Here is a 22,936-nt window from a genome sequence, read left to right as displayed (position 1 = left end):
TCCCATCCATTCATCTTTGGTATTTTCATCTTTGGTATTTTTAGTTGCTTCCAATATTTAGCATGTAGCTTCTGAGCAGCTGCTAAAATAAAAAAGGAAAATATTTAAAACTGGTTAATCTTTTATATAGGGTGACAGAAATAATAATGGATGTATTTCAATATTTTTAAAAATGCAAATTTTAAACTGGCCATTGCCTAGAACTGTTGCCAGCTGGCTGAGTTTCTTTTTATTTGGCTGTCTGTGGATTCAAATGCATGTTCATTCATACATAAAGAGACATACTTGGTGAGACGATTTTGAGGCTGCTGGGTGGCAACTCTGGTTAGGAACCAGAAATCTTTTTCTGCGCTGATCTTTTGTGGGTGCTAAATTTAATAAAATGCTTAGTCGTGCTGAAATATACAAAAAAGCAGAAGGTTAGTAGTACAGAACACAGCAGATTGACATATTGGATGATTATGAAAATCAGTTTCTTATGACAATCTGTAATGAGTTTGTGTGTGTTTGTGTGTCGGCTGCACCCTAATCTGATTGCCACATGGTCTTGAAGTGAACAGCTGGTCCTCAGGCGTGCATGGAAAGCTAGCAGAATGTTGGCATCTCTATTCTCTCTTACATGGTGTTGCACTAGAAAAACAAAACCCAAGTCCAATTAAACATTTCTCTCCTATAAGCATATGTAGACTGTGTTTTCTTATCATAATTTCTGCACCCTTTATATATTTATTCACTCCTCAGCCAAATGCCTCTGGGAAGCACACAAACAGAACGTGAAGGCAACAATCTCTCCTCCTTGGTTGTTTGTCTCTAGCAAGTGATATTCTGAGGCATCCTGTGTTAGCCAGGCCCTACCAAGTGGCAAAGTGTGTTGGCTGCCTCACAAGAAGCCAGTCTGTGAATGCTGGAATCTTTTGAATCTAGCCTTCTTCTTGTTGTTGTTGTTTAGTCATTTAGTCATGTCCGACTCTTCGTGACCCCACGGACCAGAGCACGCCAGGCACTCCTGTCTTCCACTGCCTCCCGCAGTTTGGTCAAACTCATGTTCATAGCTCCAAGAACACTGTCCAATCATCTCGTCCTCTGTTGTCCCCTTCTCCTTGTGCCCTCCATCTTTCCCAACATCAGGGTCTTTTCCAGGGAGTCTTCTCTTCTCATGAGGTGGCCAAAGTATTAGAGCCTCAGCTTCACGATCTGTCCTTCCAGTGAGCACTCAGGGCTGATTTCCTTCAGAATGGATACGTTTGATCTTCTTGCAGTCCATGGGACTCTCAAGAGTCTCCTCCAGCACCATAATTCAAAAGCATCAATTCTTCGGCGATCAGCCTTCTTTATGGTCCAGCTCTCACTTCCATATGTCACTACTGGGAAAACCATAGCTTTAACAATATGGACCTTTGTTGGCAAGGTGATGTCTCTGCTTTTTAAGATGCTGTCTAGTGACAATTACTAGACGTTCTCCATGAATTTGCTCCGTTCATTTTTCTCGAAGCCGTCTAAGCTATCGTCACATCTTACAGTAGCAAATTCTACAAACAGGTTATGCCTTCTTATCTATCCATCAAGCAACAGATCTACCAAGCCAGCAGCACCCTTGAACTGGGCTTGAATGCTGCCAAAATTTGTCCTCTGTTTTCTTGAAAGCTTTTCTCCTCTGAGAAAGAGGCTTCGGTTTTATTGCCTCATTCTCAGGGTGCTTGAGCATTTCTTCAGAATTTAATAGGGCAGTTCGGCACCATTCAATGCACATTTAAAGCACATGGCACCCCCCCACCCCCCAAGAATCCTGGGAACTACAATTTGTTAAATGTGCTGGAAACGATAGGTCTGTGAGAAGGAAGCTACAGTTCCCAGGATTCATTGGGGGAAGTCATGTGGTTTACAGTAAATGTGTGTTGGGTGTGCTTTAGCTTTATAGTCTGGAGCTATCCCAGGTAACCTCCTGTGCTCTTGCACATAGGAAGCTGCCTTGTATCAGTTCAGAATACCTGTCAGTCTAGCCGACCACTGTTGCCTGTTTGCTCTGAATGACAACAGCTCTCCAGCGTCACAGGCAGAGACCATTCACATCTAATCCTTTTAACTGGAGAGACCAAGGATTGATTCTGAAACCTTCTGCAAGCAAATAATAGAACTGTAGTGTTGGAAGGGATCCTGAGCATCATCTAGTTGAACCCCCTGCAATTCAAGAATCTTTTGCCCATTGTGCGGCTCAAACCCACAACCCTGAGATTAAGAGTCTTGGGCTCTACTGAGCTATCCCAGTGCATAACAAGTCAGTTATAGTCGCTCCCTTAAGGAGGACCCTGCCCAGAGTTCCCTGGGATGAAGTGCAAAGTCTGAAATATTAAAGCAAAAATGACCCAGTACCGCTCTGCTTTTCCATTGAACCTCATTTAATGAAACTACTTAAAAGGTTTGCCTGAGGCAAACAAAGAATGAGGAAAGTGTGGCTCTCTCAGACAATGTTGCGTTGGCACACGAGTGTGTGCTTTTGTGCAAGGTACATTTCATGCTTACAAATACAAGGTTCTGTGTCCAAGGTGTCATCAAGTGGTAGAGATCGGGATTGACATGATCTTGATCTCCCCGCCGCCTCACATGTTGACTATTTATGCTTTGAGAACATCTGCACAAGCCTCCTGGTTTGATTACTTCAGATCCAGCATCGGATTCCCAATTTTTCTACTACCAGAAGGACAGGATCCTACCATCATGGCCTGCATCTGGCCATTGCAGTGTTTCCCCTCTTTTATCTGTGTCAAAACCTTAACCCCACCTGTATGTCTCAGACAAATGTGTCCTGATTTACCTCCCCAATTACATGCCCCCTTACAAAGTACGAGGGGGTGACATTTAGGTGCCTCTCTGATTTTTTCCAGGGATAGTTCTGAATTGATCGATAGGCTAAAATACTCATTTTATGACACACCTTTGCTGTGTTGTGTGAGAATATTTCCTTGCTGAAATCAAACACTATGGACCTGAGGTATGAATGTCTGCTCTAGAAACTCCACATCAAATTTTACCTTCCTCCCTCTTACGCCCTGCTACTTCTCCACAGAAGGACCATGTTCATAGCTGTCAACCGTCCCTTATTTGGCCGGAAAGTCCCTTATCCCAGTGCCGTGTCCCGCTGCTGTCCCTTATTGATGATGTCCCTTAAATTTCCCAGGTTTCAAAGGAAGCAGCTCCTCTCCCTCCCTGCCAGCCAGGGAGGAGGGAGGCTCCAACTGTGTTGCTTGGCTGCGTTGCTCACCCAGTAAGGAGTCTAAGAACGACTGGGGGGGGTGGAGCTTGCATGCTTTGTGCCGATCAAATCGGCCGCGTTGCCTGGGGACTCGCCTTTGCTTAGAGCTTCCCAGCGGAGAGGTGACGGTGGTTTTCCTTGCTGCGTCCCCTTTGCTGGGTTGCTGCGCTGTGGGAACCACCGCTTGAGGCTTCATGTGGCTGCTGGCTGACTAATATCCCTTATTTTGGCTGCTGATCCCTTATTTTCGAAGCTGCTGGTCCCTTATATTCAAATCTGTAAGTTGACAGCTATGACCATGGTTCAGTTGTTCAGTCTCCAGGTAGAGCTCTGAAAGACTCTAGCTTGAAACCCTTGAGAGCTGCTGCCAGTCAGTGCAAACAGTACTGCGCTAGATGGACCAATGGCCTGAAACTGCATAAGGCAGCTTCTTGTGTTCCGTTATTTTCTTTAAAGAAGACTAGATCCTGGCCCGGCCCTACCATTAGACAGGGTGAGGCAGGCACCTCATGCAGCCAAGTGTTACCTTTTATTATTATTGTTTTATTTTTTACTGCCAGGGAGGAGTGTTTGTGTTATTTTCTGCACCAGGTGCCAAAATAATTGACTGGCCTTGAGTGGTACATTCTTCAACTAGGGGGAAGGTTCCCTTTTGCTTTTCTCCCTGTTCCGTTTCAGACTGTAAAAGGTCTTGAGCCAGCCGCAACTGAAAGCACCTCTGCTCCCTGAGATCTGCCAAGTTTTGTCAAAACACACTCTTAGAAATTACAATGCATCTGGAAACGTGTGTTTGGTGGCTCTGCTTCACAGCCTCTTTGAGTGCTTTTGGAATGTATCCTTGAGTAGTGATAACACCACGCTGCTTGCCTGGATGAAGAGGGGTGGGTGGGTGCAAACCGGACTTTTGAGTGGCTAAAATGTAGACTACTGTACAAAGATAAGAATCATATCTGTTTCTTTTGCCTCTGCCCCTTGCTGGAAAGTGACCCCTGGAAGGTTACCCACGTGGCAATGCTGCTCTCAGATTTATAAATATTTTGATAAATCAATATTATATCTTCTGTCCTTGGCTTATGTACCATTTTGACGTAATTTGTGGTAAAAGAGGGTTTCAGCGGCCTTGCCATAGGCATTTTATTTATTTGAATACTGTCTACCCCACCTTTCCTCTACACACACACAAACACACACACACACACACACACACACACACACACACACACGAAAAGAGCCAACCCTCAAGGCAGCTTTACAAACCAATAAAAGGAATATAAAACTCCCAACAGTAATAATTAAAACACCATACAAAAACCAATTCAGCCAGGGAAAAGGGAGCAACTGCAGGCAGTAAACCATAATTGCTTCTAAAAGCCCTAGCAAACAAGAGAAACTGAAATTGGCATACAAAAAAATGATGATGATGGTGCCAGACAAATTTGGGAAAGGAAAGGAATTCCACAACCAGAACACCAAATAAAGGGGACTGGGAGTAGGAGCCAGTTGTGTTTATTGTTGTGGATCAGAAAGGGAGGGCTTTGTGTCCTAGGGGGAGAAATTATTTGGTTTTTCTACTAGATTTGCAACATGTGAATGTGTGGTTAGTGGCTACTGTTCTTAGCTGTTAGTTCAGGATTTTTAAATTTATTTTTTTAACGGTATCACCCACAATTTATTCTTCTGTGTCGCCTCATCCTTGGATCTGCTTGACTTTCCAGCCATCATCTCTGAATCCATGGTCTGCTTTTTGTTTCTTTCCTCCCTTGAGGCTAACCAGCAATCAAAGGGGTTAGAGCTTTGTGCTCATGCCCTAAAAAGTAGATCTTCTCCCAACAGCCTGTGAGTCAGTGGATGGTAGAAGGGCTTTTGGAATAAACATGAACTCAGAGCACAGCAAACAGGAGCAATCTGCTCATCATTACTAAGATTCTGCTTGCTTAGTCAGCTCACTTTGTGTGTATGTGGACCCAATCAACCTTCCTTGTAGAGGTGCTTCCAAAGTACAGCAACAGAAAGCGAACTTTGCATTTTATTTGAGGAAATGGTTGGTGCTAAAACAGCAGCTTTCAGGAAGAGAAGGACCCTTTTCTCTTTTAAGACAATGAAGTTCTCCGTTTGACCCCAGATACCTTTCATATTTCTTTTATGAAATTGGCAAGTTGTTTTTTTAAAAAGCGCTGTAGGCCTTCCTTAACCAGGTGCAGAAGTTCATTTCTAAAATTTGTGGTGTGTTTCTGGGCAAAATGTTCAAGGGGTTGAACAACTCCCTTATGTGGAAAGGTTACGAGGTTCAGGGCTTTTAGGCCGGGGGGGAAAACAGGGAGTAAGGGGAGAGACAGAAGATCTGCATAAAATGAATGTATGCTGTGGAGCAGTGTTAGAAATTGAGATAGAAAAGCTTGGAGCCAAATGGCTCCTAGGACCTGAGTTGTGGATGCCAAAATACCATAGAATGTCTAGTCACCATTGGGGAGCAGCCAGCAACACTTTTTATTTATTATTTTGATAAGCATGAACTAATACACAATTCACATGTGACACATGGTTAATATCACATTTTTAACAGAAATTGTGAATGCATGTTTAATTTGGTGTTCATGATAAAAAATATTGTCGCCATACTTCAGTTTTCAAAACACTCTACCCTTTATTTTTAAACTCCTAACATATTGTCTGTCCTTAACGTATACTTTGAGGCTTCAAAGCACATACATTTCAGTAATCCTTGAGAGTCAGCCAGGCACAAAAAAATGGCACCTAGACTTCTTGAGGTGCTCGCAAATGGAGAATCTTTAGGTGCAAAATGCACCTGGTGTCCTGCTAATTTCGAACCGTGCTGTGGAGAACTGAACTAGATTGTACTTGGTTCACACACATGGAATTCAGTCCAGCTGATCCAACCACATATCATGTTAGCTGTGGGAAAAGTGGACACAATTGTAAACCATAGTTTCCAGCTTTATACAAACGGGAAACAGTAGTTAATGGAAGACTTCTGCACTCATGTAAACGGCTATGTCTAAAAGCACAAGGCTCATTCATCTCTTACCTGATTAAGCTGAGATATAATCAGTGCTTTTTTCCTGGGGGGGACGCAGGGGGACGCATACCCCTAAACATTTTGTGAATCTAAGTTTAGCCTCACCAAGGAGCAGTATTTCAATATGAGTAGGAAAATGAGAATACTCCTAAACATTTTTTTTTTTTTTTTTAGAAAAAAGCACTAGATATAATTATCCAGATCTGAGATCTCTCATTGTCTGAATAAGAGAGGACTGTTAGTTTATGTCCTGCATGTTGTTAAATAGATAGCATGTATGGTTCCTATAGTACTTTAGCAGACCAATTTTTTGAAATGGGATGCTGGACTAGATTAGAGTGCCCATGTGTCTTACTTTAATGGAATGCATCCTCAGTTTGATGGAGTGTCTGATCCAAGTCCAGGTTAAATATAACGAACCAGAAGACAGGAGAACAGAGGCTTTGAAGTTGCATATCCACAGTTAACATCTGGGCTGCAGACTGAGCTGGCACAAAGTTAACCTGGTCACAGCCTTCCCCACTGTGGTCAGATGTCTTGCAATTTTATTATTTTTTATTTTAAACTACAGAATTCAGATGTACATATAAATCAGCGTGTGCAAATTTTATGCAATTTTATGTTTACTTCCACCCTTTCCTTTATTTAGTGATGAGCAAGTGGTCATTCTAGATCAGGGGCCAGAAACCTTTTTCAGCAGGGGGCCGGTCCACTGTCCCTCAGACCATGTGGTGGGCCGGACTATATTTTGAAAAAAAAATATGAATGAGTTCCTATGCCCCACAAATAACCCAGAGATTCATTTTAAATAAAAGCACACATTCTACTCATGTAAAAACATCAGGCAGGCCCCACAAATAACCCAGAGATGCATTTTAAATAAAAGCACACATTCTACTCATGTAAAAGCATGCTGATTCCCGGACCGTGTGCAGGCCAGATTGAGAAGGTGATTGGGCCGGATTCCCCGCCCCCGCCCCCCCGGACCTTAGGTTGCCTACCCCTGTTCTAGATGGATATATGGCCTGACCTAGCAAGGATCTGTTATTGTTGTTAATGATGCTAGATTCAATTGAATAATAGATCATTTTAAAAAACTCTTGAAGTATTTTTTTAAAAATCCCTTTGTAGTCTCAGGAATTTCCTAACTACTTGAGATTCAGAATCAGGTCACCAAACAAAATTATTCAATTTTTTATTGGGGGGGGAGGTTCCTGATACGATATATAGATTAAAAATGACTATTTTGGATTTTTGATGGTTGAACTGATGGGTGAAATGGTGTGCTTGAACACACTAGATTCAGCTAACGTTTCCCCGAAATATTTTCCAAGGCTTGGTAAAGGCACAATCCACACACAGGTGCCTGCCATTCACTAGACTAGCTCAACACTTTGGAATTTATTGAAGTCTACTTGGCACAGGGAACAAAGCCGCTGTGTGATAGACAGGGAATCCTGCTCTATCTGGGGATCATTGTAAGTTATGGGAGAAATGGGGGAAGTTTTTCTCTAAAGTGGAATATCAAAAAAAAAAAAAAATCTTTCCAATTAATATAGCTTGCGGACCCTTTTTTTCTGGCTTGGAGATCAAAGTATGTGTGCTCAGGGGAGGAGGGAATGCGGAAGAAGATCGGAAGGCTATAGTTGCCTCTTCTCTTCAGCTCTGGCAGTAAACAGGGGCCAAGAAAGCTGCATTGTTCTGTGCTTTAGCTACAGGAGCTGCTTTGATTTCTCACAGCAGGAATTCTTGGCTTTGCATGAGTGAGGGCCCCCAAGTGCAGCTATGAAGGGAGTTTTTCTCTCCCCCCTCCTCATGGGTTTGAAGCACATTCTACTGACAAAGCTCTGCTTCAGACTAAAATGAAAGGGGAGTGGAGGATATAAAAGGGGGCTTTAATCATTGAATTGGAGACACCCTGTATCAAGGGGAGTGAATCTGAGCAGCACCAAAGAGTCGGAATAAGGCCAGTGTGCTGTCAGGTGACTTGATTGTCTTCCAGAGCTCATACACAAGATGGCTCACGAAAGATCAGTTACCCCCTTTAATGTGCTCTTTTTGTACCTCCATCAGGGCACTTACAGACTTCTGTTCCTCCTCCTCTCCCTCTTTCCTCCACTGGAATTACGCAGCTGCTGAGTGTTCCCTATTAGCAAGGTATAATCCTAATAATCTGTTACCTATTTTGTGCCTGCTTTTCCTTCTACATTTTTTTTTAAGGAAACCTGTTAGGTTACTGTTTTCTTTTTCTTGCAACACAGTTTTCAGAAGTGTGACTTGCTAAAACTGCTGTGGAGTTTCTTTCCTCTCTGAGAAAGCAAACTGTGATGCTCCAGAAGGAAATCCCCCCAAATCCATAGTTGGGCAATACCTTTCTATGATAACTAACAAAAACAAGACAAAATAAGGAGCTAACTTTCTTCAGAATTTTCCATCAGGCTAGATGGGACACACATCGTCTTTAGGCTGGATGGAACAAAGAAGCATACAATGGCTGTTCTGCCATTTCTGAAAATATAAAAACCCAGCAGTCCCCCAGATCTGTCTCAATTTTTTTGTGACATTTTTGGCTGTCCTGATGCCTAACTGTGGATTGGTCCCACCTGCCTTCCTGCCTCTTGTTCTCTAGAAGTTAACACTCTGAGTAAGTGTGGAAGGGATGCATCATGCCTCACATGCATGTAAGTTACACATGAATATTTGGCATTGAGTTACATGTTACCAACTAACTTGGGTACGTGAGTACCTCACCTCATTGCTGTGAATCTGCTGCAGGAGTGGAGGGAAGGAAGAAGAAGATCTATGCTGGCACACTCAGACTTGGAACTTTGGGTTGCATCCAATTTTTCACTCTGTGAATGTTCCGTCAGAGCAAGGTTTTCTGCTTCTGCAATGCAACGTTCTCCTCACCCTCCATGCACCCTAAATCTGTTCAGAAGGTTCCCCTCAACTTTCCGGAGTAGATTTGGCAGGAGGAAGGAAAAGCAGGGTGTACATGAGCCCCAAGGCTTCTTGCGGTTAGTCCTCGTAACACCAAACTATGGTTTTAGCATTATGTGCAAACACCACCAGTCCAGAGAGGCTTGCTAGGTCCAAGCTCTATGGCCACCTAATCATAGTATAAAAGTCAGAGGCCATAATTTGAGGGCAGGTTGTTTGGTAATACAGGCAGCTGTCTTGCCACATTGGAAATATAGGCCTCTTGTTTGGCAGACAGCCCAGAAAAGAAGAAAGGTGGTAAAAACTTGCGTCACAAGACCAAAACTACACAACTGGAAAATGTAGAATGTAGGAAACTGGCAAATTGTACCCACGAAGCGTTTCAAAGAGAGGGAGCTTGTCCACTATCCAGTGAAAGTTCTTATTTTGCATTTATATAAATAAACCGAGTAGATTTGATACCTTGTGTCACCGGTGACTTTCAAAAATGCAGGTGTTCTGAAGGATTCTTCTTGCCTAAGTGCTTGTATGTGGTAGGGGATATTAATGTTCTTCAAATTTTTATTGCAGCTGCAGTTCACGTTTCCTTATTTTCTGGTTCCTACAAATTCCACTCTGCCCAGAGAATGCAAACATTTATAACTCTGTGTCGTGTCCATTTTAGGCGGTTGGGACTGAGCCTTTCTACCTTAAACCAAAATGTTTTCCCCAATACATAGTCCTTGTTTTCCAGCTTCAGAAATGTGTCAAGAAAAGGGGGGAAACGCTGCTTCACAAGCTTACATCCTGCCTGGTATGTAAGCTGGCACAGAATTTTCCGCATCATTGTCAGTCCAGAAGCAATTTCTTAAAATTTGCTTGATTCCTCTTCAACTGAAAAATGCAGCAATCCCAGGAGCAGGTTCAGACACAGATCAGCATGCTGCAGTTTCTTTTGACTTGTACCACTTCAAAGAGCAGGTAGAAAGCTCACGTCTTGAACCGCTCCCTTGTGCACAGGGAAAAACAAAACAACTCCCTGAACACAAAAAGTTGACCTTCTCCCTGATGTGCTGTCTTAAGCAAAATGTATGCTTTTGTGGTTCTTGATTCCAGGAAATATTTGTTCCTTGCACATGAATCTTCCATGTGGTTCAGTGCATGCCTTCTTTGTGTGCTTGGAAGCCCTGAGTCTATTGGTAAATGCTTCTTGTCATGTGCAAGGTGGTCTGAGAGACGCCAACCTGTGCATGATTCCCACAGCTCAGCTGATAGAAATATTGTCCGTTCCCCTAGCTTTTGGTCACTGATTCCTGAGCGCAGCAATGAATGCATCTCCCTTTTTAAAAAATGTGCTCCTTGGGACTGCAATCCAGTCGGAGGACACAAGCTTTGATTGTAGAAGATATTGGGGTCAGACCCTGCCATCTTCAGTAAAAAAGAACATTCTGGCAAAACCTTTCCGCCTGAGACCTTGGAGAACTGCTTTCAGTCAGAGTAGGCAATGGCTGTGAAGCAAATTACTTTCTCCAAAGACAACTGAGAGCTGTAGTTTACCCTTGTGCAGCTACAGTTTCCAACACCATTAACAAACTACATTTCCTGTAATTATTTTGGGGAACCAGTGGACTTTAAATGTACTGTGTGTATGCAGTGAATATCTGCGCTAGGTAGGCAATTAGTTTGACTTGGGAGCGCTTCCAGACAACTTGTCTATTATTCATCCTGATTTGTTTGTAGACAATGTTGGCACTTTAATGAGCATTCCTTTTGCTTTGTTTGTGGGGAGGTTAGACGACAGTTGCATCAAAGCTAGTGTTCTCCCACACTATCCATTGCATTTCCCTGTCACTTTCCTTATTACAAAAAAAAAACAACAACAACAACACAACGATCTTTGGAAAAGGTGGTTTTCTGTGCAGGACCACCCTACCATCTACAATTGTGCAACCTGAATTTGCTGGTGTTTGAATAGGTCTGCCATATGTCTGGGATTTCCCAGACATATCTGGGATTTGTCCATTGGAAATAGCATCTGGGCAGAATTTCCGAAGATTGGCAAAAATGTCCGGGTAAACCTGGGTGTATGGCAACCCACGTTGGAAGGGTTGATTTTTTGGGGAGAATTTCCTTAAAAATAGCTCAAGATTTCACAGAAAAAGCTTAACAAATTTGCCCACGCCACCTCAAAGCAAAGCTCAACAACTTTTGTGTCCGGATTTTCACTTTGTGAAATATGGCAAGCCTATGTTTGAATCCCACTTGAAAAGAGTGACAGTCAGGAAAGGCCCTTGGTGTTAGGCAGTTTCACTGTGTTTCAGTGATTTATCTGAACGGCACAAATGAAAGTTAATATATAAGCAGTTCCTCTGAAAGGAAGGGTTCTTCCCTTATTCCTTCCCTTCTGCCACCTGCCCCATCTCCTCACTTCCTCTGGTGTCGCATCTGGGCAGACTCAAAGCACTCCAGGCTATTGCCTCACGTGCAACAGTTTCTGCAGGTAGAAAACGTGGTATCTGGTTTTTTTACTGTGGCTCAGAAGTGTGGGGACTGGTGTTCATGCCCATGCAGTAGGGAACCAGGGAGTTGGAATGTGGAGCTTGACAGCCATTGTCACTGGCAGGTTATTTATTTTTTTAATGTAATTGGTTCTTCCCAAAACTTAAGCTGCTGCTCTGCGTAGGGGGTCAGGAATGGGTCAGTAGGGTGCTAAAGATAATTAAAGAGAAGCAGCTTTCTGTGGCACAAACCCTTAATGAAGGAAAAACACAAACTCCAAGCATATACATACGCACACAGCTGTTGATGACAGCATGGAATTGAAGAAGGAAGTAACATGTCTAGACAGTGCCGGATTAGAAAGCAGGTGAGGCTGGCGGCGGAGATGAGGATCAGGTATTTTTCGATCACTCAAGGTTATGTCACCAACATGGAGTTGACTTGTGGGTTAAAATAGGGAACGCTGAGTTTCCGAGGGCAGGGGTGGGGAAATTTGCTGCTTTTGGAAAGTCCCATTCTACCCACAAAGCTGCTCCAGCCACTTCTTCCCTGAGCTGTACCCACTGGGACCTCTGCCTGTGCGGAAACTCTTCCTGTCAGCTGGGATAGCTGAATCAAAACCTCCATGTTCAAAAGCAGTGTACCTCACGCCCTGCTGTTCAGTTTTCCAATATTGATATTTTCTAGAGGAGAGACCGGCTTCAGCTCTACCTTCTTCTGCTTCTATCTTCATAGTCCTGTCCTGGCCTAGTTTTTTATTTTATTTTATATACACAGTGGTACCTCAGATTATGAATTTAATCCGTTCCGGAAGTCCATTCTTAAACCAAAACTGTTCTGAAACTGAGGTGCGCTTTCCCTAATGAGGCCTCCCACCACGGGTGCCCTTCCACCATTGGGTTTCCATTCTTAGACTGAGGTAAAGTTCGTAGACTGAGGTAAACTTCTGGTTTTGCGGAAGTTCGTAACCTGAATCGTTCTTAAACAGGGCTGTTCTTAAACAGAGGTACCAGTGTGTGTGTGTCTGTTTACAGATCTCTTGCAAGGAATGTTTCCTGTCTTAGCAAGTAGCTCATGTCTTGCTCACCAAGTCAAAATACAACCGGTAGTGACAGCAGGATTGTTTCTCTAATGCCCCAGGATGACCATGGGTGGTTTGTACAGTAACATCCAAAACTCCTGTTTGCCATCTAATCGTAGAGACAGGCCTCAAGATGTTTGTTTCTTCAAGGCTTTCCTGGCCAGACTAAGTTGATTTGCTCTTTTCAAAGGCTGTCTGCTGTCTTTTTCCTAGTAAAAAAGCCTTTTCCTTTGCTTTTTTTTTTTTTTGTCTTTTTCCTCTCTGTGGTAAGGGAGTCAATGCTCTGATATTTGTTTTAAATCATCCATTCTTTCTCTCTGTAATCTTTGACCTGCAAGGTCTCGCTTCAAATTAAGCTGCTGAGATTTGGACGGGGATGCAAATATGCTTGCGTGTGCTTGAACAAATGCCATCCATGATCTTAAACTTTCTGGCAGAGGTATATCATGGTGCTTGCTTCTATAGGATGACAAGGTTGGCTGTCTGTCTACAGGCAGAACTGAAAGATTGGCCTGCAAATATCACGAAATAGACCCCAGTTAGGCGCATTCACACATTAAAAGCACTATTATGGACTATGGATTGTATTCAATGCAGCACTAAGTCAGGGTCCTGTCAGTGCAAGGATTATCACTAGGGCAAAGGGACTATCACCCTCCTCCCCTTGTGTGTCCCCTAAATCTGTACAGTGGTACCTCGGATTAAGTACTTAATTCGTTCTGGAGGTCCGTTCTTAACCTAAAACTGTTCTTAACCTGAAGCACCACTTTAGCTAATGGGGCCTCCTGCTGCCGCCATGCTGCTGGAGCATGATTTCTGTTCTCATCCTGAAGCAAAGTTCTTAACCCGAGGTAATATTTGTGGGTTAGCGGAGTCTGTAACCTGAAGTGTACTTAACCCGAGATACCACTGTACTGGGGTTCCCTCCAGATTTGCAGAGGTCATGGGGCACACATGGGAGGTGGGGCACAGGCCGTTTTAGGGTAGCGTGACCGGTGCAGTCACACTGAGCACCGCCACAAAAATGCTGTAGAACGGGGCATGAGAGGTGGGGGGCGGCGGCGCTGAATTTTAGCTTTCACACATTTAAAAATGCATTTTGGTTCCTTATTGTTTTTGTGGGGCAGAGGATTATGTTATAAAATTCAGAGCACCGTGAAGATAATTATGCTATGTTACGAGCCAGACTTCCTGACCACTGATTAATCTTCCATCTAGACTTTATTTCCTTAAAGACTTTGTGCAAATAACTCATATTTTTGGTGTGGTGTCCCCCCCCTTTTTTTTATATCTTCCTCCTTCCACCACTGTCTCCCATTGTGAAACACAGATGAAAAGCTAGCTTTATTTTCCTTCCTCCCTTCCATGGTGTGTGTGTGTGTGCTTAAAAAATAAAAATAAACTCATACTGTTAAAACTGCATTGATATCGATCTAGCCTTGAGATATTCGGGCGCAACAAGCATTCTCTTATATGCGAGCAGCAGACGACAGTCAATCAAGAGCGTCTCCCAGACAGAACTGAATGAACACTTCACTGCAGCTGGGTGTCCTTGGGCTGCAGCCATTGATGTGGTCTGTCTGCATCAAGGGAGATGCTAAGTGACTGGGCTGGCTTTTTGCTCCTCTCGCCAGCTCTCTTGGTTTGTATCCCACGGGAAGGCCAGGGCAGGAAATTGTGGTAAGATGTACAAATTGCAGGAAGGTGATCTTCCAGCCTTATTGCAGGCAATGCGCTAGCTCAGCTTTTCGCATGGGAGGAAGCATATTATCATGTCATAGGTTTTTTTAGTGGCGTTTGGTAGCATTTGCATATAACTCCATTTAAAATAGGTGGGACATGGGTGGCACTGTGGGTTAAACCACAGAGCCTAGGACTTGCTGATCAGAAGGTGGGCGGTTTGAATCCCTGTGACGGGGTGAGCTCCCATTGCTCGGTCCCTGCTCCTGCCAACCTAGCAGTTCAAAAGCACGTCAAAGTGCAAGTAGATAAATAGGTACCACTGCGGTACAGACTTCCAGAATGGATTCTGTTTGAGAACCAAAGTATGACTGTGCCTCCAATGGGGATCTGCCTCTCAGTTTAGCAAATCACTGGTTTAATGAATCCTTTGAGTGCTTTAGCTTTTGTGCTGTTTTCCTTAAAGATGCTTTGCATCTGTAGTGGACTCCAGTTCTGACTGCAACTGCAGATTACTTGGAGCGGAACATTCCCCTTGCAGCCCTGGCTTTTGACCTGTGCTCTGGGCGAGGAGAAACGACTCCTGCAGTTTCACTCACCCAGCGTACTTCATCATAACCACCCGCTTCATGTCAGAGGAAACAAGGAAAGCACCACCTTGGCTTTTCCCCACTACCTTCTTCTCTTTTTGGCAGCTGGACCTGCAGTCGTGTGAGAAAAGAGGAGGTGAAACCAGCCATTTTCATAGACAGAACAGAAAAAGAAACCTGGGAGCAATTTCCTCGATTTGCCCGTGAAAAGCAGCTCAGCTGGTTAGATCATGGTGCTGATAATGGCAAGGTTGCAGATTTGATCCCAACACAGTTCCTACAGAACAGCCATCCTCAGTCCTTCAGATATTTTGGACTACAACTCCCATCATCTCAGGGAGATCTCATGGTGGCTGGGGTTGATGGGAGTAGTAGTCCAAAACATCTGGAAGGCACTAAGTTGGGGACAACTGTCGCAGTAATGATAAGCAGAATGTGAACAGACTTCTTGAACCCTTTCAAGGGGTCTAACTCCCTTGTACCCCCCTTCTTTTTCTTTCCATGTTGGCACTCTGTTTGCTCATCCATTGGCTCATCCAAATTAAGAGTGCTGAAGCTTTCAAAGATTTATCCTGGATCAAACCAGGATATTGTTAGGTGGGGGAGAAAGAGATATTGTCTGTGCTCTGATACTGTCTAAGCTGCATTTTACAGCTGACTGTCTTGTTTTTAATTGCTTTGGTAGAGGGTGGGTAACAGAGAGCAGTGAGAGACCAATTGCAAAGGTCTGCCTTGTTATTTTGTCTTCAGAGAGAGAGAAAATGCATGTCTCAGCTTATGCAGAACATCCCCCACTGCTTAAAAACCGTCATAGGGAGGGGAAATAGTTAGCTCCTGGGCTTTCCAAGCACAAACTCTCTTTCTGTAAGCTGGTCAGCTGTGCTCTAAAAATTCAAATAAAGAGTTTACTGGGACATTTGTAATAAATCCTTGGCTATTCAGTATCAGAACAGGAGGGTGCAGAAGCAGGAAATCACTCTCTTCCCCATTAAAAATAAGGTGCTGCTAGGCTTACCGTGTTTTACAATACCACCTCCTTGCTGCTAGTATTTTCTGGTGCTGATGAAATTGTAATAGAGATTTATACAATTATAAACCATGTAGAGTATGAAAAGATGGAAATCCATTTGTCCACACTGTTCCTTAGAGTGGCATAATACTAGAACTTTATATGTTTATTTATTAATTTGAACAATATTTCTCCTTTCCTCCAAGAGACAAGATTCTTGTGATTATGGGTTAGATTGAAAGTTGGTGACTGGCACAAGGTCACCCTAATGAGCCTCATGGCTGCATGAGGATTTGAATTGGGGTCTCCCCTGTCTTAGTCCGACATTCTAAGCAAGGGGTGGCCAATGTAGTCCCCTCCATACTACATTGTTGGACTTTGCTGGCTAGAGCTGGGAGTTGGAGTCTCATGTCTTAGCGTTTTGGGGGTTAAATATCCATAAAAATTGTCCCACTTTCTAGATACTCATAATCAAACTATTTTGCCAGTGATATAGATGAAAACAGGAGTTGAAGTTGTATAACGCAGCCCTCCCCCCAGCACCACAGGTAAAAAACAACAACCCCAGCTCCAAATATTTAAGACATGACCTTTATTCAAAAGTCAATTGCAATAGCACAAAAGGGGGCAGGGAAGGCCTCATTTGTATGTACTGCAGCCCTTAGTGGAAACACTTAATTCAAATGCCTGTCTTTATGCAGTACAATTATTTCTAGGGAAATATTAGTCAAGTACAAATTATAACCCATCCTCTTAAAGTGCTGTCAGTCAAACACTGCTTATTTTCCTAATCAAGCACACTTTTAAAATTGCAGGGAATCACTGGTGGAAGAAGGATTGACATCACAAACTAAAGCAGTACTGCAGTGTATAATCATTGTGCAAGGTTACCAGTTTTAAACAAATGTCTGAGTGTAATATTTCTTTTCCCCCACCAGGACACATCTAATGGGTATAATATATTAGCTATTTGCTCCCCACGGGAGTATTCAGCTGTGTGTGTGTCCTGGGAACAATTTGTGCAAAGTGTAGCCCATCTCATTAGTGCCCTTTATTGGGATACTGTATCACTTCATAATTTGCGCCGTTGTTGTTTTTGATAGGAGGGTATTTCATTAAAAGGGTACTTGCTTCTCCTGCCAAAATCCAAACTTAATATCTGGCCTCATTTTCCTCCGCTTCCCCCAAATAAAGGTGCTATCTGTTCAGAAAAATTAGAAATGTAAAGAGCTTATAGACAGGGGCCTGAAGAAACTAAAAGTATTCCAGCTGCCTAATGTGATTTTTATAGCTAAATGTGGCAGTTTAGCAGGTATGTATATTAATTGTTAACAAGTGTGAACACAAATACTCTGTAGTCACTGTTCCCAGCCTTAGAATCGAGCGTCAGTTCTTCTATGCCAAGGGTGGGGCATAATTAGGCTCACCAGGCATCCATTTTTGGCCCATGAGGCTGTTTAGGCCAGGCCAGGCCACCCTGCCCTACACCTGACATCGGTTGTGGGTCAGGTAAAATTGTGGATTTGCTAATTGGTGGTGTCTCCAAGGCTGTGTGCACAGCACCCCACAGTAGTTTGCAAGTACTGACAATCAGCTGATCAGCAGTGCTCACAGAAAGTGGTGCACGGTGCTTTGAAGCCCCGACTGTCGGGGCTTCAAAGCACTGTACACTGCAAGGGCCAAAATAGGTCACCTGACACCATTGTGAGGGGATTGATAGGTGAGCAGCCCCAGCCGCCTGTCAACCCTGACCTGTGAGGAAAGATGGAATTGAGAATTCAGCCAGATGTAGTTCCCCACCTCTGTTTTAGGCACTCAGGAGACCAAACTCATTTATTTCCATATGTTTGGGGGCGTGCAAATCCCACCAGCAGCACTCATTCCCCCACCTGTGTGTGCTGAACAGAGTTTTAAAATATTATCATTGCAGCAAAATTTAAAACATAGGAATTAGGCTGAAAAGCCTTGTTTTGAGTAAGTCCAGCTATAAAGTAAGCTGGCCTCCCTGTTCTTACCCTGCTTAAGAAAGAATCAGGCAACAACTTCTAAAGTAAGTTTAAAAGTAAGATTTACTAACTTTATAATCATGCATTGGTTCTCAACAATGATATATATAAGCAAATATAAGCAATACTTATATTTAATTATAACCAGCTACAGGCATGTACCTAAAGATGGAGTGAACAGAGTCATGTCTGCATCCAACGATGGTCAAAGGAAGAGAGAGAAAAGGAAGTACTATATGCTCCTTGCTTTCCAGAAGAGGAGGGGAAATGACACCACACAGAGCCCTCTCTACCAATTGTAATTCTATGGCCTGAGTACCTGCCTATCAGCAGTACAGCTCTGTGGTATTAACCCCTTCTCATGCTAACTAGCAAGAATATGCATTTGTTAGATTTGGCTCTAATCTCCCACAACAGGGACAGGAACACAAAAAGCTGGTGGTGTCTTGAGAGCACTCTGCAGAAGGAGGTAGAACCACAATTCCTGTATAATCATTGGTTCCTGCTTTCTTTTCCTCAGGGGCTGCCTATGGTAGCAACTGCAGAAGGTTGCTTGTTCTGCTCTGTGGCTGACTGGCTTCAACAAATTTCTCAAGATCTAGATACTCCATACAGATATGAGAAATAGGTTTGCATAACCACCTTCAATTTACCTTCATTCCCCCCCCCTTCAAGGTAATGGGCTTGCAGCTCAGCCCCAGATAAGGCTTTCCCTTCTTTCCTCTCCTTATCCTCATGCTCTGTCTTTTTGCTGTTTTCCTTGACATGCTTGGACAGGCAGGAAGGTACTGTAATAAATGCTTTCCTTCTTCCCTGCTATTCTATCGAGGAAGAAAAAGGCTGCCAAAGCCTTCAGTCCAGTATGAAGCCTGACTTTAGGCCCAGGAAAGGGATGAAATTTTAAACTGGGCAGTTGCCTAGCAACCCTTCTGCATTCTCTTTGCACTTCTAGGCCTATGGCCTTGCAAAATCAGTGTGCCAAACCAGCTTGACTGGTCCTGAGGGAAGGGTGACTTAAGAAGGAGGTTTGAGGGCAGATATTATTAGGTGGGCCAGCAGCCACCACTTTGAGGGGCACGGACTCCATTGAATATCCCTAGAAAGATAGTCGGAAGAGACAAACTTGGTACCATTTGTGCTGTGAAGACAAGGTCTGTGCCATGAAACTTTCTGCTTTAACAATACTTGTGGGTGTTCAAAGCACATTGTAAACTTGTAGTAAAATTACAATAGCCCTGTAAGTTAGGCAGATATTGTTACAGGTGGGGGACTGAGGCTGAGAAGTGGTAAATTCATGATGGAGGCGAGATTCAAACCAGAGTTGTTGTGATGTATAGGTCTTTTTAGGTACTATGCTTTATAGATTCCAAAGAAGATGCAATTTTTCTAACTCTAACCTCTCACCTCTTCTTATTAAAGGTTTGTGGGGTTTAAAAAAAAACCTCTGTTGACTTCAGGTGGCTGATACAGTCAAGACGATGATTGTTAGTTACCATATTCTTCACTCGATAAGACGTACCTGACCATAAGACGCACCTAGTTTTTAGAGGAGGAAAACAAGAAAAAAAATATTCTGAACGAAACTGTGGATATATGATTTTTGTGGTTCATGCTGTGGCTACAGACATGTGATTTGACTGTGAATTTGGGGTAGCCCAATGCAAAAATCCTGAGAATCCATGTGGATCCATGCTTTGTAACCATGTTTTTGCACTATTGCGGCCCCACGAAACAGTGGATGCGTTGTTTTTTTGGTGCATGCTATAGTCATGGACATGCTGTGTGATCTGATGGTGAATTTGGGGTGACCCAATGCAAAAATCCTGAGGATCCATGGGCTTTTACCTCCCCCCTCCCAGGCAGCCTCCTTTATTGCTAGCGTCCCTTATCTCGCTTCCAGTCGCCTGAGGATTTGTTTCAACACACACTTCCCTCTTTCTAAACAAAAAAGCATGGGCAATTTGGCTCCAGGGACCATGCATTCGCTCCATAAGATGCACAGACATTTCCCCTTACTATTTAGGTAGAAAAAAGTGCAACTTATGGAGTGAAAAATACGGTATTTTTCAAAATGTCAGATTAGTGTTAATCAAACAATTATAACTTTCCAGACACGGCAAGACAAAAAAGGTTTCAAACATACAGTCCATTTTAAAATTAAAACAGGATTAGCAGATGCCATCTAGCAAATAGTAAGGTATGTAACTAATAAAAGCATGTGCTGTGATCCTGTTGTTCTTTAGTTGGTGGCCAGCCAGATGATTTTAGAAATCCCACAAGAGGGCATGAAGACAACAGATCTCCCCTATTCCTTACTCATGCTATCAGGCTGGGTAAGGGGGTTTGATGGGTTTGACGAGAGTGATGGGGACTCCTCAGTTCAAGAAGCACACACTCTGATTCCCAGGTGCAGGTAGATATGTACAAGGAAGAACCCATTAAATGCAGCAAAAGCACTTTAAGAATGTTGCCCTGGCTAGTATCCATATTTTATAACTGTGTATTTTGTCTGTCTGTCTGTCTGGATACCCTCTGGGCTCTGGATAAACATAGGATTCTTTCCTCATCAAATGCTCTGCAGTATAAGCTTGGTTGATAGCCTTGGGCTGCCAGCAGCCACCACCTCTTTTTTCTTGCCCCGTTGACTTGGTGAAGTGGAGCAGAGAATTGTCCCTTCTTCACACATGACAGATCAGAAAGGCAATCTGCTGCCTCCACCCATTTTCAACGCTCTACAAAAGAAGGCTCACAAGGAGCCTGTGTTGTGCTTTTATGCCAGATTTAGTACTATGCTGATTTCCTTGTTTTGCAGGAGGGATTTAGGTTTGTTGCAATTAAAGTGAATTAGTGCGCTTTATCACCCTGGTGCAACAAATCCACTTTTAAAAAGCCACAGAGAAATGCATTGAAAAGTGTGGGATCAACAAATGATTAATGGGAAACCATCCCAAAAGCAAATCACGATAAATGCTCATTGTCCTACAACTGCGCCACAAATAAATCAGAACAAATGCTCGAAGACTGGATATAATCTAACCTCTGTGTAAGCTTTGTGCAAGCAAATCAGGTTGAATGTTCAATAAATAGGTTGCTTTAAAGTGGAATGTGTCAGGCAGCTGTTTTAAAACTGATATAAATTGCAGATTTAGGCCAATTTGGGAACAATTTGGGGATGGGAGTGGCATTCAAGACTATTTATTTGATACATTGAGAGCAATAATAGTGCGATATTTTATAGTGTGACATCCCAAAGTATTTCCTCCATATAGTTCTTCTCATGTATGGACATGATGTTTTTCCAGTAAAAATTGCTTCTATCACTTCCAGATATTTTTGACTAAAACATTTCCTGCCTTTCCATTCCGAATGGGACCCGTACGGCTGCTAAGAAACATTTGAAATAAAACAGGAGAATAATTTTTATTGCTGTCATGAACGTTGAATGAAACAAGGTTGTGTGAGTGTCATGGGGATCTTAATGGATGATAGCATTGTTAACACTCCTGATAAGTGGCAAAAGTCTTTTCCCCATCATTATTTTGTGCACTTAAAAAACCCCAACTTATTTCACCATGTTTTAATGCATGACATCTAAAATTAATCATACTCTGAGTAGGCTCATTGGAATCAGTGAATTTAGGGACCTTAAGATACAGTGAGCTGCATTGCTCCCCCACAGCTTCTTGGCATTAAGAAAAAGATGTACCCAATTGTAAGCACACTACTTTCAACATGCTATTAATGAAACGTGGTTTAGATGCAAGCCTTGCTTTTTAACGTTTGCTTTTATTGTACGTGTGTTTTTAGTGAATATTTTAGATTGTCTTTTGCAAATGGCTTAAAGATATTTTGTTCCAGTAAGCACTATATAAATTGATTAAATAAATAAGTACATTTACTAGGGAGTAATCCCCCATAAAAGAGACGTGGGTGGCACTGTGGGTTAAACCACAGAGCCTAGGACTTGCCGATCAGAAGGTCGGCGGTTCAAATCCCCGCGACGGGGTGAGCTCCCGTTGCTCGGTCCCAGCTCCTGCCCACCTAGCCGTTCGAAAGCACGTCAAAGTGCAAGTAGATAAATAGGAACCACTCCGGCGGGAAGGTAAACGGCGTTTCCGTGCACTACTCTGGTTCGCCAGAAGCGGCTTAGTCATGCTGGCCACATGACCCGGAAGCTGTACACCGACTCCCTCGGCCAATAAAGCGAGATGAGCGCTGCAACCCCAGAGTCGGCCACGACTGGACCTAATGGTCAGGGGTCCCTTGACCTTTACCTTAATCTCCCATTGGACAAGTGGGGCTTGCTTTCAACACACAGTGGTGCACACTTGCTTGGAAGTAAGTCCCATTGAAATAACTCTGATTTAATTTCAACCTCACACGTTCAGGGTGGTGCTATAAGTCATGTAGTCAGATGTTGTTTGTTTTTTGTGAATTCTTAGCCAACATTCCATGTTTTTCTCTTTTGTAGATTCCAGGAGAGCTGCGCTGATTGATTTGTCTGCCACCCTGTCCGCCACAGAAAGCTCTGTCAGGTGACAGCGTATGTGAGTAATTTCTCTCTCTAAATTCATACTGCCAGTTCAAAAATATGGAGACCCTCCTCTAAAAAATGATGATAATGATGGCTTTTAAAAAGCAGCCTTGAGTTGCTTACACACTAAATGACATGCATTTTGGAGCACCAAACACAGGCCTTTTTTCCAGCTGGAACTCAGTTCCGGCACCTCTCAGTCCCCTCTTGGTCCTGGGAGTCAGTGGAGCAGGAGGGGTGGGGTCAGGAGGAGGAGATGTGGAAGCCGTTGGCTCTACACCAGCCTGACCTCTCTGTCTGTCTCCCTCCGGTAACTGTCCTTCGCTGTCCA

The 22,936-nt window shown here is 43.3% G+C and overlaps 1 protein-coding gene across 2 annotated transcripts in view; it reads left to right on the top strand.

Moving 5' to 3' along the window:
* The window catches only part of SRC (SRC proto-oncogene, non-receptor tyrosine kinase), an 89,087-nt gene that overhangs the window by 26,126 nt on the left and 40,025 nt on the right, over nt 1-22,936 (top strand). For both annotated transcript variants that reach the window (XM_079979449.1, XM_079979450.1), the window contains exon 2: nt 22,543-22,618. The gene's annotated coding sequence lies outside the window, so the exon portion shown is untranslated. The remainder of the gene's footprint in view (nt 1-22,542; nt 22,619-22,936) is intronic.

The sequence above is a fragment of the Podarcis cretensis genome (assembly GCF_951804945.1).
Source record: "Podarcis cretensis genome assembly, chromosome: 6".
Taxonomy (NCBI): Eukaryota; Metazoa; Chordata; class Lepidosauria; order Squamata; family Lacertidae; genus Podarcis; species Podarcis cretensis.
Note: the sequence above shows the minus strand (reverse complement) of the source record. Positions and strands in the feature narration are given on the sequence as shown.